The following is a 6,098-nucleotide window of genomic DNA, read 5'->3' as shown; positions in this document are numbered from 1 at the left end:
ACTTCCCTGTAATCTTATACAATATTTTTAAGAACAATAGCAACCATTTCTGCTTCTCTGCACTCAAATACGTGAGGGCTTTGTCTTTGCTTGTTTTCTGTTTGATTTTTTTGGATTCTGTGTGGTTTTGTTTTTGGTTTTGTGACAAGGAGTAATTACATTGAATGCCTGTTTTTGGTACCGCTCAGGTTCGGATAAAAGTTTGTTTGCTTTATTTCAGCACTTATTCAATATTTAAGTCGGTTCATATGTTCATAGAAAAAGTGCGCATATAAAAGATGAGCATGTTTTTTTATGAATTAAGCTTATATAAATAAGATATTTAAATATACTCGGAACTAAACTAAATTTGAAATTCCTTTTTCCAATTCTCTCTAAAAATCTTAGCCTTCACTCAACAACTTCGAGTTATATCATAACATATCAATTACCTGTTAATCGCACCAAAAGATATCCCATTATTATCAACATGAGCCATTAAAAAAATAAAATTTGAAATAAATATTTCGTAGAAGGATGTCACTTCACAATTTTCATGTTAACATGCACCTCAAGGTGCTGCGTTTAAGTAAACAAGACTTTAAGAGTATGTGGAAGCACTATATGTTGGAATGGAATAATGATATCATAAGTAGTCATATTGTTTGATCTAAATCTATCCATGGCATTATAAAATTTAGTCCAAGACTTGAAGAAGGCATGATAAGCATAAGAAGTACAAATAATAGCTAGATATGTTTTTTTTTTTTTTCTAGAGATAAATATGGGTTTACGTGAAAGATGAAATCAATGTACATATGTCATGGAAATGACATCAGATGGGCAGGATGGTCTTTCATATAGAGATGAATTGGTATAATTTGAAGTTGAGAATTATTGATGGCAATCTAAGTACTAAAATTCTCTCATGGTTTGAAAGCTCAGAATATCCTTAATATGAAAAATTAAGGCATACTTACAAATTTTAAAAATGATATTTTATTCCTTAGTCAAATTTATATTAAAATGTTAACACATTAAATAATATAATCCTATAGCTGAAATGTCACTTCATAACTTTGCTCTTTTTCATTTTAAGAATGGTGTATCAAGCCTACAATTCTCTTATCAAAATGTGACTTTGTAATCATGCTCAAAAGGCAATTTAAGGCAATGTCTATAATCAATGATTTGAATATACCATCTTAGAAGGTTTGTTATCATAAGTCTAAAGGAGAAAACATATTAAAATTTTTATGGACATATTAATGAAAACAATTTTAAGAATGCTCACATATTACAAAGGAAATTATCGATTACAACAAGTTTTCTTATGTATTTTATTTTATTTATCATGCATGTCCATCGGTGATGGATCCCATGATGATGTTTCTGTCAAAAAGTCATTTTTTTTTTTGCATCAAACGACAAGTTCAGAGAATAAATTGATCTATTGAAGAAAAAAATATTGAGACTAAAATAAACACATCTAAAAATTTAAGGACAGTTATTTATTTGCTCATTTTAAATAAATCAAACTCACCATACAAATTGTCTTTAGTTTCCTCATCAATCGTCTCCCCAATCTTTCTTTCACTTTCAATGAAAATTCTAAACCTTAAAGTAATAAAGTATTCAATTGATCCTGCAAACATGTTAATAAAACTAAACTCATCCTCGCTTCAACATTCCCCTTAATAATAATATATGTAAATTATCTTCATATAATAATGTCTACCACCTATAAAACTTATTGACTTTATTTAATAAAATTGTATTAAAGGAGAGCATTATGATTCCTCAATAGAGTTGTAAATAATAATAATAATGATATAACTAGTTGAGAAATCATGGAGAGATGAGAGGTGGCTCATTGTTTATATTGAAAAAATATTATATGAAACTTGGTATGATATAAAAGTTTTTCTCATGCACCATCTAGTAAATATGTGTTATATGAAAGATTTCCCCCGCTTAAATATGATTTAGATTTTTTCACTTTATCACTTAAAACTCTAATTATGTTGCTAAATAATTAATACTATATAACGAATTTCTCAAAAAAAAAAATCTAAAAATTAATATTACTGAAAGGCTAATAACTAATTGAATATTGATGGATTAAAATGTTTATCGATTCTATCTACATGGCTTTCAAAATCTATAGATTATATATATATATATATATATAATTTAATTGAATAAGTTTTTTTATTAAATATATAAATATATATGAATTTGATGATATGTATGCAAATCCCTTAAAATTAAATTGAGCTTAAATTAAAAAATAATAATTTTTAGTTTGAAGTTTTAGGATGTCTTTTACTTTATGACAATTATAAATATTTATTAAAATAGTTACAAAGCTAATATTAGTTTTTTTAAAGAAAACATATTTTGAGCATTATAAACTATTTCTTTTAATTATTAAATATTTGTTTATTATTATTAGTATCAAACTTATAATTTAAAAATTGAGTTTAAATTTACAAGCTTTAAAATAGACATAAATTGAGAAAAATGCCTTTTATTTATTTTTGTAAAAAAATATACTTGAAACCTTATTTTATTATTGAAATATGCCATTTATGATCACATATCATTTATTTAAATTTAATTATGAATTACATTAGTTTGAATATGGATAAAACTTATTTAAACTATGTTGGTGCCGTATTCAAACTTTGTTTAAATATATTTTAAACACAATTTAAATAAGGTCCAATTATGGTTCAAATAAGGTTTGAATAGGATGCAAACCAAGCTTAAATCTCCCTCAACCAAGGTTCAAACCTTATTCAAACTCTATTTAAATATAATTTAAATATGGTTTGCATCATTTTTTAATATATTTTGATTAATATTTATTTATGATAGATACAACAAAGTGTTTTAATAGATACATAGTAATAAATTATAAAATTGATACAATTGAGTGCAATCACATTAGTTGTCACATAATATATTATAAAATTGTTGCAATATGATGTAATCTAACAATTATAACATAATATAAAGCTATGATACTAACTATGCCATATTATATTATTAAATAAATACAATAAAATGAAAATGAACATTAAGAATATAGTAGAGCTCAAGTCAACAATTAAAACATATCACAATGATTAATATTACATCATTATATAACCAATAAATGAAATTACTCAGATTATAGAGCAATCATATATTATTTTTAAAATAATAAAATGAATTAATTAAAAATTATTATGAAAGTGTTGGGCACTTGGAACTACAAGTAACACTATGGTCTCTTACTCCATATTTATTGCTCCTATATTATACTATAAATTTTCGACATTGAAGGCTTTTTATTTGTATTTGAATGATCACTCGCTTGCTTCACTCATAAGGATAACAAAAAATCACTCTATTTACTTCATTTGATATCTCATATATATACTCATAGTTTACTTAGATGTGTATTTTAAGTAAATATTACTAATCATACTTCCTTCATATTAGGCTGAAATATAAACTATAATAAATAATACTCTAATGTCAAGCAACCAACACTTATTAGTACATGAGACTTAACTCATGAATTTCAAGCTCGATTGCGACATAAACCTTGAGCCTCGATATCATTATTTTGTAATTAGAATTATTAGGTAGTATTTTCATATTTCAATATTATATTTTTATTTCTAATGTTGTATTAGAATATAAAAAGACAAAAAAATGTATAATAATTCTTATGAGGTCCACATACCGAGCCCGAGCAGAACCATATTCAAAGTTCATGTATGATTTGAATAGGGTATAAACATCATCAAATATACTTTTTTATAAGTTCAAAACAACTATTTCGATGTTTAATCTTGCTCTGCATTAGAATTTCATAAAAAAAGACATAATTTATTTGGATCATGTGCCTTACATTACAAGAAATTTAGAAGTGTTACCAAGCTTGTTGAAGTTAATTTCAAATTGATTTTATCAATTGAACTTCGCCATCACATTCATCCTAGTCTTCATAGTGAAAAAGTCTACAATGAAATGGTTTTGAAAATAATAAGATAACAAAATATGGAATGTTAGGATTACATTCTGCATTTATAGTATAAATACAATATATAAGGATATTTTGTAAATTGAGATATATTTTTAAAAAATAAATAATAAGCATATTTTTTTTTTAATGAAGAATATAAAGTTGTTTTTACATTTCGAAAAACTATAATAAAATTACTAGAATTTCTTATTAGAAAAACTTAGAGATGCATCACATTATTCATATCTATTTATATACCCAATGTCTAAAGTTTGATATTTTTATTTGAGACATTTTGGTGTGATAAACTTATGAATTCAATAATATATTTTAGTTTTTTAGTGATAATTTAGATTTAATGTCATGTTACATCCCGGGTGAGAAAGGTAGTACACCCCGATAATGTGAGTTATAATAAAGAATGGTAACACTTTTTTATTTTCTCAAAGGAATATATTGTATATAAATAGTAAAAAAAATTATTTAATTTCGTAAATAACAGTCATTTAACTGATACAACTCAAAGAAACAAAATAATAATAATAATAATAATAAAACTTAAACAACAATAAGGAAACAACTGCGTATACCCAAAAGGAAAAATTCAATAACTAATCCAAAACTAAAAATGCTAAAAGTAAATCTAATGCTTAAAAGTCTGCTCCGATGGAAACGACCCTACGAATGATTGAGTGAAACTTATTATAAAAAAATATCAACATGTGAGTTTGACGAATCAAACTCAGTAAATAAGATATATTTATTAAAGTGGGACATGCAATATAAACAATAAAAATGACGTGTGTATATGTGTGTGTGTGTGTCTGTGTATAATGCACTTGTATATTATTAGGCAGTGTTAAGAGATTCATAAGTTTTTATAGATAAACACCTATTGCAGTAACTTAAAAGCCTCAAAAAATATCAAATGCTTATGATCATAAACATATATAATTGGAACACATGCACAACTAGAAAACGCATTTTTATGTTAATATTTATAAGTTACTGTTTATAAATTAAAAACTTATAAACCTTTTAACACTGCCAAATAATATACAAGTGCAGTATGTATGTATGTATGTGTGTGTGTATATATATATATATATAGTTAGTTAGTTAGTTAGTTAGTTAGTTAGTTAGTTAGTTAGTTAGTTAGTTAGTTAGTTAGTTAGTTAGTTAGTTAGTTAGTTAGTTAGTTAGTTAGTTAGTTAGTTTTTCACGGCACTTTGAAACAAATAAATGTAGATAACGATCCCATATAAATTCATTGATTTTTCTAAGAACCCATCCATACGACTAGCCATAACAAAAATATTTAATGCCGGCTTAATAATATTATAATATTATATATATATATTTCATGCACCACAAATATGCATAAAACATGTTCGCCGGTATTTATAAATAGTTATAAACTTTTAATAATAAACTTTAACATATCCATGCTATAAAAGAAATAATAAATATATAAATCATGGAATGCGATCAATAAAATATGAGTGGTAATAAAATAAGGTTAATTACACATGAAACTCATTATGAGCAATAATTAATTATGCTATAATTATATTAACATAAGTTAAAATGATATGACTAGCAAATCTAAAATTAGTTAGGAATCTAATAAATGTATTCTTATCAAGAATAACACCTCTAACTAAGATGAGGATATATATCTTAAAATGAAAAAAGTAGTTATGTATCTGCTCTTACAAGTCTTATCGACCAACGATGACTAGGTATGTCCTATACCAATTAGATTTCTAAATATTAAAAATTATGCAAGTACCAACATTTAATTAATTAAATATCATCGTTCTAAATTAAATTGCTGCTATGTTTATACTTTCAAAAGAAATTATAAAACTAATTAATTTTAAATCCAGTTTATCATAATAAAAATACATTTAATACACACACACACCGAGTTCCCAGGTCAGTTGGTAGAGCATCTACTTCGGTTGATGTTGCCTTATTGAGGGGTTACTCGAATATTTAGACGCATGGGTCGCCCCCAGACATGATAGGGGTTGAGCCAATAGAGTGGGTTGGGAACCTCACGCTCCGACCCATTCTTGACTACTATATATATATATAG

This window comes from Phalaenopsis equestris, unplaced genomic scaffold, assembly GCF_001263595.1.
Source record: "Phalaenopsis equestris unplaced genomic scaffold, ASM126359v1 Scaffold000558, whole genome shotgun sequence".
Classification (NCBI taxonomy): Eukaryota; Viridiplantae; Streptophyta; class Magnoliopsida; order Asparagales; family Orchidaceae; genus Phalaenopsis; species Phalaenopsis equestris.
The sequence above is the reverse complement of the archived record's forward strand: the minus strand, read 5'-3'. Positions refer to the sequence as shown.